Here is a 13,221-nt window from a genome sequence, read left to right on the forward strand (position 1 = left end):
GGGAGGGGAAGGGATATTGGGGAATGCTTAAATGGGGATGCAGGCTGACCCATTGTGATGATGAGATGTATAGGATACTATGTTGAAAACAAACTTTACAATGTCGGGGTCGGGGGATGGGAGGAGTTGGGGAGGTAGGGAGGGAAGTGATGGTAAGGGGAAAACAAAGGAGGAGGTAACAATGCTCACTATGAAATGTACTCATTACCTTACTCATGGAACTGTAACCCCTCTGTACAGCATTTTTACTATATATATATATATAAAGAAATTTTTTAAAAAAAACAAGAAGCAATCATGATGTGAGTCTCCAGGTGTTCGCCTGTAAATTGACATCTTCCTTGAGGATAGAAGAGAATCCACTCTGCCAGAAGTAAAATCACAGGCCTTGAAAAAAGCACATGGAGATAACACACATTTATATTACTTGTGTTACAAGGTATAAGAGCTAGACTTCAAAGTGGACCTCAACTCTGAAATTCCTAGCAATATGTGGGTCTCTTATAGTATTTCTTTTTGATGATGATGATGACACCCCAAGGGTCACGCAGTAGAGCCTATGATATTCTAGTCATTCTGTTTCTTTCTAGGTACCACTTTTGTAAGCAATATTCTGTGTTATTTTAAGATGCATTTTTAAGCAAAATTAATTCAGAACAACTGTTAGGATTATGATTATCAAAGTAAGTTTAGTACTCTGTGGAGAAAATTTAACTGATTAAAAAAACTTCCTGTCAATCCTGTGCTGGATAGAATCAGTGCCAACTGGGCTGGAGGCCTAGTCCTTCAAAGCTTACTGGAGATAGTTAGTTAACAATTTACTTCGAAGAATGAATTGTCTTGAGAGAGAACAACAATTGCTTGTTCTTTATTAGATGGAGATTAAAGTACTCTTTCTTGGATATAATACTTTTGAGGCATTATTGGAATAAAGCTAAAGGATAAGAAAACCTGTTAAGAATATTTCCCACACTCAATGGTAAAAGACAAAAAATACTCATGGACATGATAAATTATACAGGACTTTAAACATTTACACAATGAGATCAAAGGAGGATATTCTTAGGAAAAGATCACAAAAGTTCAATTGTTTTGGGCATATGAGCATGTAAAATGATGTTTATCAAAATGAATTCCACGAAATGGAAACAAGATTGGAAGAGGCACTAGCCTTGAGCTGAAGAGTACAGGTACAGCGCCCAGGCCCAGAGTTCAAGCCCCAGAGCCTACAAAAAAAAAGAAGAAATGGAAGTATTTGGCTTATTTTTTCTCCTTTGTTGCTGTTTTTGTTTTCTGTACTTTTTGTTTTGTATATAAGTTTATCTGTTTTGTGGACAGTAAGAGTGAGCACAGAAATGGTAAGACAAAGGGTGAACAAATGAAGCAGTGATACTCACTAGACACTATGTTGAAAATGAACAACTTTTGGAGGAGGGATGTTGGGAGGAAACAACTGGGAGAAAACCAGGGAAGAGGTGACACTGTTCAAAAAGAAATGTACTCATTACCTGATTTAGGTAACTGTGACCCCGCTGTATATCACCTTTACAGTAATAATTTTTGAAAGTATTTTCCTATTCTTTCCAAATATCCAAACTAGTTTGTATCAGGTTATAAATTCTCAGTTTGATAGAAGTGTAAAGAACTATTGTGAAATCCATTTTGTTCTCTCATAGCTACCCAGTATTAAAAGAGGAAACGAGAGTATGGATTTCCTTTTGACCTACTTGATATAGCTATCAGTAAATTCTGTGTTGTATGTGGATCAGGGCTAAATTATTTTTAATTTTTCTTTTACAGAAAGTAGCCAAAATACATTTTCACCTCTGAGAAGACAAAATAACAAACTTTACTGACTTACTACTTCCCTGACTAGGTAAGACCTTACTATCTCCTGTGAGTTATCCAAAATTGTGAAAAGTATCTTTTTTTGCTAACCACTTTTTGTCTCTAAGTAAATATCAATTCACTTTGTTAAGAAGGTAATGAATTCCATTACTAATTTAGACTTAGAATGAAAAGACCACACTCTGAAATGAAGATCAACTAAGCCTGTAACTGGTGCTTTGCTTATTTTACTAATAATATTTCCTCAGCACCTACTATTGGCTAGGCATCTTCTTACGTGATTTACTTTTTATAAGTTAATTCAAGTATTCTTACAACTGGTCTTTGAGGTAGATAAGGGATCATGTCTGAGGTTGTGAGATAGAAGCAGGTTCACTCCAGTTCCAAAAATTATTGTGATTACATATTACAGAAATGCCTAGCATTCAGATTCTCCTGTATTTTAAACAGGTTTTACCTGGATTCATGGGGAAAAAATAGGGAGAATTTGCTGAAATGGTAATAAATGCAAAGCAGACATTTATATTTGTACTCATTAAAAACAAAACTTTGAATGAGTAGATTAAGGACTCTTGAATTTATGAGCAGAAAGTATTTTCTCCATTAATTTACATCTTTCTTCAACTCAAAATTCTTAGGATAAGAACAGAACAAAGTCAAGGAAGTATAAAAAATAGATGATTTCTCATTTTAAGTAATTTTAGGGCATATATTTTCATTATTTTCAGTCGAAGTATGATGTTGATTTGACTACCCCAACATTTATTGTGTTATATTATTTCTCTACTGTTTTATTTTCAAACAAGGAAATGTATAAATTTTTCAAAGCAAAAGACTGAAAAAAATGAAAGAACCTAAGTATCTCCCACATAGATTAAACAACTCAACTATGAAAATCTTTTATAAAGGAATAACCCATCAGAGAAAAAAGGAAAGCTCTTTTGTTTCCTTCTTTCCTCCCTTCCTCCCTCCCTCCCTCTCCATGCCTTCCTTCCTTCTTTCCTTCTTAATGAGTGTAACAGTGCCCAGGGTGATATGATTTTTCAATATTTTGTGACATGTCAGAAACAAATGTTATATGATCATTCACATGTTTATACAAGCTGGGTACTAGTGGTTCATCTTTGTAATATTAGCTATTCGGGTGACCCAGCCTTGAGCAAAACTGCCAAGCTCAAGTATGAGGCTCAGAGTTCAAGCCCTAGTGCACACAAGCACACACACACACACACACACACACGCACGCACACACACACACACACACACACACGGATATACAAATGGAACCTTGCCATAGGTTCTTTAGTATTTTGTGCCTTCACTCACCTTTGTATATATACTCATGTACATTGACACTGAATTACCTGATTGGTTTAATTTTTGACAAAGACTAATCTTTTGTGCTTATTATTCTTTCTAAATGACTTTTAACATTTAAAAAATAACACTAAAAGGCTTTAAGCATAATTTGTAAAGTCCATTTGGGATTTGTAGCTAAAGACTCTATAGTACTTCACATATGATATTTTGCCAATCCTTTTTATGTTTTACTTTTCTTCCCAAACAGGATTCATATTTATTTAATTTACTTGCTAATCTAATGGGATCCATGGTTTTCACTATTTTGCCATAACATTATAATTGAAATTTGTATTATTTCCCCATAGATGAAATAATGACAATTGCCAAATATAGTGTAAATGCTTCCTTTAATTTGTACAATATGAATATTTTTGGAGAATCCATGTTAATTGCTTTTATTCTCTTAGAAATCATAGAAGTCAAAAAATCTTTTTAAGTTGTTTTCTAACCCTGCAATTAATTCTATAATTTGTTGACACATAAGTGTTTTATAAATAGGTTTCATTTATTCTAACAATGTTAATTGGGATCTTTTTATGTGCATTTGGGGATTGGTGTTTAGAAAAAAGGAAGCAAGGAAAAAACAATATCAACACAAAATGAGGAAACAGTCTATTGGGAATGTGAAAATTTATCCTATACTACTAATGTGATTATTAAGTAGATATTTTTATTTGCTTGGTGCCTTAATATTATAGTTGTCTTTGATATAACTTTTCTATGCCCAGTAGACTTAAATAGAATGAGATGAATGAAAATGCTTGGTAAATTTAAAGTCCTTGGGAGTCATTTGCTAATGTTACCAGTTAGTGTATTATCTCAAATTTAGAAGTCGAAACTCCCAACATAACACATATAAATCTAAATGTAAAGGTTGACCTGTCTCTGAAATTTAAGTCTTATTAATTCATCCAGAATCAGCATCGTTCTCACACAAAAATGCACTATTAGAGTGCAGGGGTTAATAGCACTAAAAGGCTAAAAGTTGGTCTAATTCCAGTCTGTAGCATCTATCAGGATATTATTTAACCTCTTTCAGCCTCATAATATCTCACTACCAAGCTCATATGTTTCTAGAATCTTGTGTCTGTCTCAGCATTTCTGTCAAGCTGCTATCTCACATTGACCACGTACTAATCAATTGATATGACTCTGGGGTTCAAAATCCGATTCTTGCTTGTGGTAGAATAAAGCTCACACCACAGGGCTCTGTGCACTCGAGTTTTCTGCTTCCCTGACCTCACATCAACATCCTCTTCTCCCACTGAAGGCAGAGATTCCATCACGCTCCAAGCTATGTCACTGGCATCTAGACTTCCCACCTATCTTGATGAAGCCTCTCCTGTTGAAGCGATGGCTGGGTCTTCAGTGGTTCCTTTAAAACAGTGTAGATAGAAGTTTTACATGAGCACAATGAATAATGGGAATAGCCTTTGCCCTTTTAATGATGCTTTTACTTGGGCTCAACAAAGTCCTTCACTTCTGAAATGTTCAAACATATTCATGGTTCTGATTTTATTGCCATGCCAAATCATGACTTTTTATGTTGCTGGCTTATACTTTCACACCTTAATTTATAATACAAAAAAATCCACCTACACAAATGAGGGTTGTACTCTTTTGAAGAGTACAAATATATATTTCTCTTTCAGTTCTTTAAATAACAGTACATCGTCCAAGATTATTAAGATTTTTCTTTATCTCCAGAGTAGGTTTCTATGTTATCATCATACATAGATGCATGAAGTTTATTAATTTTTTGCACAACCGTCTGGGGAGGTTGTTTTATTTTTACAGTATTCTTAAGATCCGCACTTAATGAGAATTTTTACTGTTAAGAACACTTGAAAAGAGAAAGACAAATAGTAGGACCATGATTCCCTAACAGCCTAGAAAAACAGAATGAAAACTTGGTATTGTTACTATCCTCTCTGAAAATAAATACATCTACTCCCACTGATTACTACCTCATAGCATTGAGCTTCCGTCCATTACATTCCATGAAAATGACTTTCAAATGTGGCTCAAGCATTCTAAATCAAAATCTTCCTGGCCAATTAAGATATCAGAAACAGCCTTTAGGCAAACCTATCTCACTCTGTACAACCACCTGGTAAACTATACTCAGGCCCCACATAGTTCTGGCTCTTCTTGATCAAGACCTAGTTCAGGGAAAAGAGGGATCTCTCATGGTTAACTGGGCACAGAAAGAAGGAGCATTGCCCACATACTCTGGCAGGAATTAAAATAACAATAACAGCCCTCCTACTTAACAGGCTGAGTCAGAGGCACATTTTACTGATTTCTCAGCAATTCTGAGCAGATTGTTTGGGCTGGAATTCTGTGGGCGGAGGTGGGCGCCACCTGCTGCAAAAGCCTTTGGCTCTTGCTTTTATTAAGTCTTGTCTTTTAACAGTTTGGCCAAATGGAAATAGGAAAAGAAAACATTTGGTACTGATAAGCACTTTCTCTAATGCTTTGAATAAAATAGTGGTGGTCCAGGAATTGCTTATTATGCAATTAATTCTTTTCCTAGCCATGATAATTAATTTAAAGGGGAGACTTATTGCAGAAGACCTTGATGATCACATCTTGCTAGATGTTTATGTTCAGATTTTTGGAGGCTAATAGCTCTAACCTTGTCTCAGTCAATTTGGGGATATGGTTGGAATTTATACAAATCACGTTTTTGCTTAAGCATAACAAGATTGTTATATAGTTCCTGAAGTATTTTGTATTAAAATATTTTTGTTACTATAGCAACAATACTTGAGGCTAGCTAATTTTTTTAAGGAAAAAGAGGGTTATTCTGGTGTATGTTTCTGGTCCAAGGTCAAGGACCTGGATATGGCAGGGTCCAGTGCAAAGCATCACATGGAAAAGACTGTTGTTTTGATCTCTTGTCTACTTCTCATTAAGCCATCAGTAATTCCCCCTTAGGGACTCTGTGTTGATGACCTTATCTAATTCTAATCATATCTTACAGATTCCACGTCCAAATATAATAACTTTCCACTCCTCTTAATTCCTCATAATAAAGATTAAGTTTTCTGAGCCCTTGGGAAACATATTCACACCATATCCAAATGAAGACATAATACATAAATGCAAGAGCTGGGGAACAGATGGGCATGAGGATCTAGAACTAGAAACTAATGATGAATTAAGGCTCCCATCTCCAGCTCTCTCTGAGGCCCTCATTCTCATTGACTTGTTTGCTCAAGGCTGATGAAATAACTCCCTGTCTCCTTTTGATTCCACATATGCAAACTAAGTTTTTTCTATTGCTTAGCTTGCCAAGCTGCTTGCCTTTTCATGCTAGGCATACACAGCATATGAACATCATGAATTGGTGACATGAGCATTTCACTTGGTAAGCTGTGGCCACTTGAATAGACCACTTACTACATTCATGCTTGCCAGTATCATACACTTTTGGGTATGAAAAAGGAGAAATGATCTGGAAAACAGAGATTCAATAGCTACTAGCACCCTTACAGGCTATCAAAAATCTTGTTAGCCCCTCTCGTCAATAATTAGTATAATTACTGATGAGCACCCACATACTCATGTGTAGTTTATGATGATCAGGAAAGCTCAATTACTATACTAAAAGTCTTTCCCATACTCTGCTTTATATACCCTGCTTTATATTAGTAAGTTTGAGAATCTCTGTAAGTCCTGAGATGGTCTTGTTTGCTCTGTTTTGCCACTTGGAACAGAAATTAGCACTTTTTAAGATTAAAAAGTTTTCAGGTGCTAGTGGCTCACACTTGGAACTTTAGCTACTCAGGAAGCTAAGATCTGAGGATCATGGTTTGAAACCAGCTAAGGAAAGGGAAGGTCCTGAGACTTTTACCTCCAATTAATCACCAAAAAGCTGAAATGGAGCTGTTGTTCACATGATAGAGTGGTAGCCTTGAGCAACAAAACTCAGGGACAGTCTTCAGGCCCTTAGTTCAAGCCATACAACTGGCACCAAAAAGTAAAGAAAAGAAAAAGAATAAAAGAAATTGAAAGCAACAAAGGTAAAAAATAAAGAGCAAAATCACTAGGCAAATTTAGAAAATCCTTCTTGAAGGATTACCACTGGTGCAAAGTTAACATTCCATCTTTAGAGTGACATGTTCTACTGCAGAGAAAAAGTTCCTTATAAGACACTTCCACTTGGCCTTTCTGGCCTTTTGATATAGCACAAGGCAGGGAGACTTAGAAAGTATATGAGAATGTATGTGTGATCCATGCACACCTTATACCATTCCAATGCAGATAGTTTCAAAGACCACATTCTACAAAGTTCAGTGCAAATGCAATCATGAATTTGAGATACTTTAATACCAGAGTTCTGAGGTAAGTAAAATCAGCTTTAATATGGGATAGAATACGACGTAAGACCCTTTAGCCATTGGCTTGTGGTCTTGTCTGTTCCCCAAGGGCACAAGTGGCCATCTTCCCTGCACAGGTGTTACTGATTTTTTTCTTTTGCTCTTTACTCTTCCACTAGTGGCATGAAAAGAAAACCAAACAAAAACTCAGAACACTATCACCACAAACAGCAAAACAACCATCCCTAGTGTGAACAAAATATTTTTCTCATTGGCTATATTCTAACCTCAGCACAATACCCACTAAGCATGTATATTCTCACAAAAAAACCAGGAACTTCTTTTGAAGTGATGGAGGTCGAGCCTAGGGCCTCACTCAAACAAGCTAGGCAAGTGTTCTGCCGCTTGAGGCATGCCCCCAGCCCTTCCTCTTGCAGTTTGATGTTGAGATCAGATTTTAATAACTTTGCTTGGCTATCCATGATATTGATGATCCTCTTGCCTCTGCCTTTTGCTTAGCTGGGATTGCAACTATGCACTACTATACCAGTCCTATAAACTTATTTTCAAAACAACATTTTCCCAAGGAAGTAGAGTATGTGATGAAATAAGAGAAAAGTATTTTCATTTTTTCATGAAATATGTTTTAATTCCTCCTTTATTCAATGCTCAGCTCTATAAAGTATGGGAAACCCAAATAAGGAATTGTGTGGAAGCAGAGAACTGCAATATGTGTTAAAAGAAACAGTTCCATTTCACTTGGGTTTTGTAAGATAGAGGAATGACTGGTGTTAGGAGGAATAAATTATAATAAGTGAATGGAGGTACCATAAATCCAAATTGAAGGAGTTTATATTTTATTAATTAGACAATGTGAATTCACTAGACAACAGGTTCATAGCTGCAGCATGATGTGATCAAAGTGGTATTATAAAGCTTGATTACCCTGGATAGTGAAGTCTTGGAGCAAATGGTAGTGGTTAGGAATGGAACAATGGTCTACAATTCAGTAGATGAATGGGTTATGGAAAAGAGGCTAATATACATGCACATTGGTAAGGACAACAAGAGACAGAGAAGATTTAGTAAGGCACTCAGGCCTAATATGAACCATAAACATTATTACAGAGAATGATGTATTAAGTCACGAGAATAAAGAATTCACAGCAATAAATATTCTTCCACTTAATACTTCCTAAATTATTAGTGACCATTAAAGGGCATGAAAACATCAGTAACCTCAAAGTCTCCACCTCCAAGTCCACCTCCCTACTACAGAACATGAACTTTCAAGACATATTGCCAGATATATTGTCCAGATATCCTATAGTCAAACACAAATTGCCCATGCCCACAACAGAATCACTCATCTTGCCTGTGCCTTTTCTAGCCTCAAAGTCCTGTATTCCTTTATTCTTGTCTACCAAGAGTCCTGACAGTTCAGAGGTGCCTCAAAAAACTGTGTGCTCCCCATTCTGAATCCCTATTCCATGACCTCCAGGACATTTGTCTGAACTTTGCAGTGGCTTTTAGTTTCTTTTTTCCTGATCCTTGTAAATAGATGCTCTTCACTGCTGTTACCATGCAATGTTCAGTGTTTATCGGATTATTTCCTTTTTTACTTCAATTTTTCCTAGTATGAGACTAAATTAATTTAAAAACCATTGGATGGGGCTCAAAGCAGCTATTTCTGGACAATACTGAGTCCCTCTGTCCTACTCAATTACCTCTTTATCCTTTTAACAAAATTACCTGTTGTTTCTTCTGCTTAAATTGTTTTTCTGAGTATGCCACATCCTTTTCTTTATTATCATTGCTTTTTTAAAAAAAATTCTACTCACCCCATGTAAATGCTCATGGTCCTTTTGCCTGTCTTACAAAGTAATTATATGTCCATTCAATTCTCAAAAGTTATCCCTTCTTTAGCTGGGCACTGGTGGCTCATGCCATCTCAGGAGGCTGAGATCTAAGGATCACAGTTCAAGGCCAGCCAAGGCAAAGTAAGTCTGTGAGACTCTTATCTCCAGTTAACCACCTGAAAAACCAAAAGTGGCATAGGGGCTCAAGTGGTAGAGTGCTAGCCTTGAGCTGAAGAACTGAGGGACAGCGCCGGAGCTGAGAGTTCAAGCCCCATGACCGACCACTCCCTTCCCCCAAAAAAAGGTTATCCCTTCTTTAAATCTTTTTTTGTTCAATTCTAAAAGTTATATTACTGGTGCCTTTGAATCAGTTGAATTGGGGGAGGGAAGGGGGACAACAAAATGGTGAGATAAAGGACAAAGGGGGAACCTATGCAGTATGTTGGGAATGATCTGTACAATTTGGGGGAAGAAATGAGGGAGCAAATTGAGGGAAGAGGTAACAAGTTAGACAAGAAATGTAATCACTACCTTACTTAGATCATTGTAACCCCTCTGTACATTACCTTGGCAATAAAATTGAAAAAATTAAAAAATGAGCTACAGGGAAGAGATAGAAGATTAACAGGATTGGGTCTCATGGTGATGATGTTGTTCATTGTAGGAGTAAAGAGATTGGTTTTGTCAGAAAGTAAGGGAAGAAAGACAAGCCAGCACTGTGAGATCATGAGGAACACTCAACGGAACAGTTTTGGTAGAGGCAGGAAAAGATATGTTAAAAGCCAAATTGATTAATGTGAACGAAATTGAGGGAAACCTGCCCTGTAAGAAAAAAAATGCAAACAATGAGACAGAGACTGGAAGACAGAGAGTGGAACCATGGGTGAAGAATACTGTCTTCCACTATCTATCTCAGGAAAGCATATTTCCATTCTACCCTTGGAAAGCATTGAACTGTCCTTAGATTCTTAGATAGTTGCAGATTTAGTCCTCACTTTGGCCACAAGCAATGGTCAATAAGGACTGACTTAAAGGAGACCAGAGCCACGCCAGGAAAGCAGAAGGGCACAGGGAGGAGAAGTTGGCAGAGAAACAGGAAATGCTCTTTCCCTTAGTTTTTTTTTTCTCTCACTTCACCCACTCCACCACCCACTGTTGTAGTAGTTACTGTCAGGATTTTCTGTGCAGGAAATAAACTGGGGACAGTGACTTTAATGTATTTCATTTCATCCATTACTTCCGTCTCACCCTTAAAACAAATAACATTATACTTTCCTTCCATCTAAGTATGCTAGTTTGAATTAGCTACTTGCTACCACAAGATCTAGAAATATGTCATAACTTTGCTTGCTCGAATTCTGTTTGGGTATTTGGTTGGGGAGAATGTTCATTCTCTTCATAGTCAACCAGGAACCCAGCCTCCACCATTTATGGTCTTGCTTCCCCATTGATTGTATAAAATTGAAGGGCAGAGATCAAGGAGGAACACTGGCAAGTTCTATGAGCCAGACCTGGAAGTAAGTGTGTGTGTGTGTGTGTGTGTGTGTGCATGTATCATTTTTGCTAACCTGTCTTTGACCAAGTACAGTTTATGGGAGCACATCTCATTATATGCTCAGGGAAAAAGAATTTAAAAAGCTTTGGCAAAGTTCTGCAAATCATTGTTATACTAAGCGGAAAATCTATATATAAATGAATACATTTATGCATTTGGATTAAATGGTTGGAGCAAAATAGATGTCAACTGTCCATGCTTTGTTTGCTCAGGCCTATAATCCTCACTACTCAGAAGGCTGAGATCTAAGGATCCTAAATTGAAGCCTAGTCAGAAAAGTCTGTGAGGCTCGTCTCCAGCAAAAATCTAGAAGTGGCAACATGGCTTAAGTGGTAAAGCACCATTCTTGTTTGAAAAAGACAAATGAGAACTTGAGGTCCTGCAATTAAGCTTAGTTTTAGCGCAAAAACGAAAACAAGTACATATCAATCATATCACAAAGACAAGATAATGAATCATAATTTGAATTAATTCTATGTTAAAATAATACATATATTAGGCACAACAGTTCATCAAAAACTAATTTTTGTAGTAGTACATAAAAAAGGCATTTATTTTAAGCCCTCCTTAGAGAAATAATTGTTTACAAATTGATAATGGCTGACAAAGTATGCTGCTTAGTGATGTTATTCATTTGCTACGCTGACTTCTGCTAAGGGAATTTATTCATACTTTCATATGTCTCTAAAATCCAATATTAAAAGCACAAATGGGAATGATCAAGTGAAAACATAGTTAGAATTGAAGAAGGATGTACTCTCTAGCAAAAAAATAAAAAGCTAAAGTAGAACATTGAAGAAAAACCTACAGTATTTATACTCTTGAAAAAATTGCTTCAAGACATATTTTAACAGGCTCACATATGATCATACTTTGCATTTGTTCCATCAGTCCTGTTTATTCAGATGGTAGCAAACATTGCTATTTTTCTTGGAGGGTAGCTTTGTATTGATTATTTTGTAAGAATAGAATGTTCTCTCAGTGGTGTACAAAAGCCATTCTATCAGCTCAGTGTTCTATAAAAATCAACTCATCTGCTAACTACTTTTATCCTGGAGTGTTAGTTTCCTGTGACTGAGGGAATGTTTGGGATTTTGTGAACACAATGTATTGTAGTCAGTGTGTGGTGCAATTTCTATTACTTCCTTGAAAGTTAAAACTCCTTCTCCTTTGAGAATTGGTGACACTTCAGTTGCATGTTCCTCACATCACAGAGTGATGCCAAATACAAAAGTGACCAGAAAATTGATCCATTCACAGTATCTTTAAGGAAAAGTGTTTGATGCTCTAGTCCACGTGAGAAGAATGAGAAACCATGAGCAAAAGAAGGAGGTTGAATGAACCTGGAGGCTGATTCTTCCTGTGTGTGTCTGTCAAATCATCCTCCTAAGAAGAATAATGATTTACTTAACCTTGATCATTTCTTGTGATTTTTTTTTTGCTCTTTCTCACCCACCTGCACTATTTCTTAATGAATGTCAAGGATTCCAGTCATACCATGTGCTCAGTAATTACTACAGATGGCAGCTTGATTCGGAGACAGTTGTAGACTCTGTAACAGAAATTTTAGAATTCACCAAAGCAAATACTTTAATGAGGGGGTGCCAAAGCTTGAGTCATTTAAGTCATTGTGAACAGAGCTCTAGGAAAGACTCAGGAGTAACCAATCCTTCATAAAGAGAAAAGGAGAAAAGCAATAATTTTAAAAAGACCTTTTGTTAAGACAGATAGACTGCTGTGGTACTACTAAGTTCCACTGGGAAGCTGGGTATAAGCCTTTTTGTTTTGTGCTTTTATGTTTCTTTTTGGCATATATTTGCATTTGCAGTGAGTCTTGTTTTTAGAACCAATGAGTTGACGTTGTGATTGTTAATGTACTATAGTATGTTCTTTCTTTCTTTTTCCCCCTTTGGTTTATCCACAGTAGTCACTTTTTTTGTTTGTTTGTTTGTTTTTATTCTGGTAAGCTGTGAATTGTGTATACATTTATCAAATAGTGAAACAAGGACAAAGGGTGAACAGTGATACTCACAAGACAATAGATTGGAAATGACTTTTATAACCTGCCATGGGGGAGTCAAGAGGGAAGGGGTAGTGGGAGAAAAAGGAAGGAATGTGTAACAATGTTTGACAAGAAATGTACTTATGGGGCTGGGAAGGTGGCTCAGTGGTAGAGCGCTTGCTTGCATGCATGAGGCCCTGGGTTCGATTCCTCAGCACCACATAAGCAAAAAGAAAAAAAGCCAGAAGTGGCGCTGTGGCTCAAGTGGTA

General features: G+C 36.6%; 1 protein-coding gene across 1 annotated transcript in view; it reads left to right on the top strand.

Moving 5' to 3' along the window:
• Window positions 1-1,798: 1,798 nt before the first annotated feature.
• The window catches only part of Map2 (microtubule-associated protein 2), a 92,967-nt gene continuing 81,544 nt past the window's right edge, over window positions 1,799-13,221 (top strand). Inside the window, exon 1 of the mRNA XM_013031819.1 lies at window positions 1,799-1,876. The gene's annotated coding sequence lies outside the window, so the exon portion shown is untranslated. The remainder of the gene's footprint in view (window positions 1,877-13,221) is intronic.

Source organism: Dipodomys ordii, unplaced genomic scaffold (assembly GCF_000151885.1).
Source record: "Dipodomys ordii isolate 6190 unplaced genomic scaffold, Dord_2.0 Scaffold1, whole genome shotgun sequence".
Lineage (NCBI taxonomy): Eukaryota > Metazoa > Chordata > Mammalia > Rodentia > Heteromyidae > Dipodomys > Dipodomys ordii.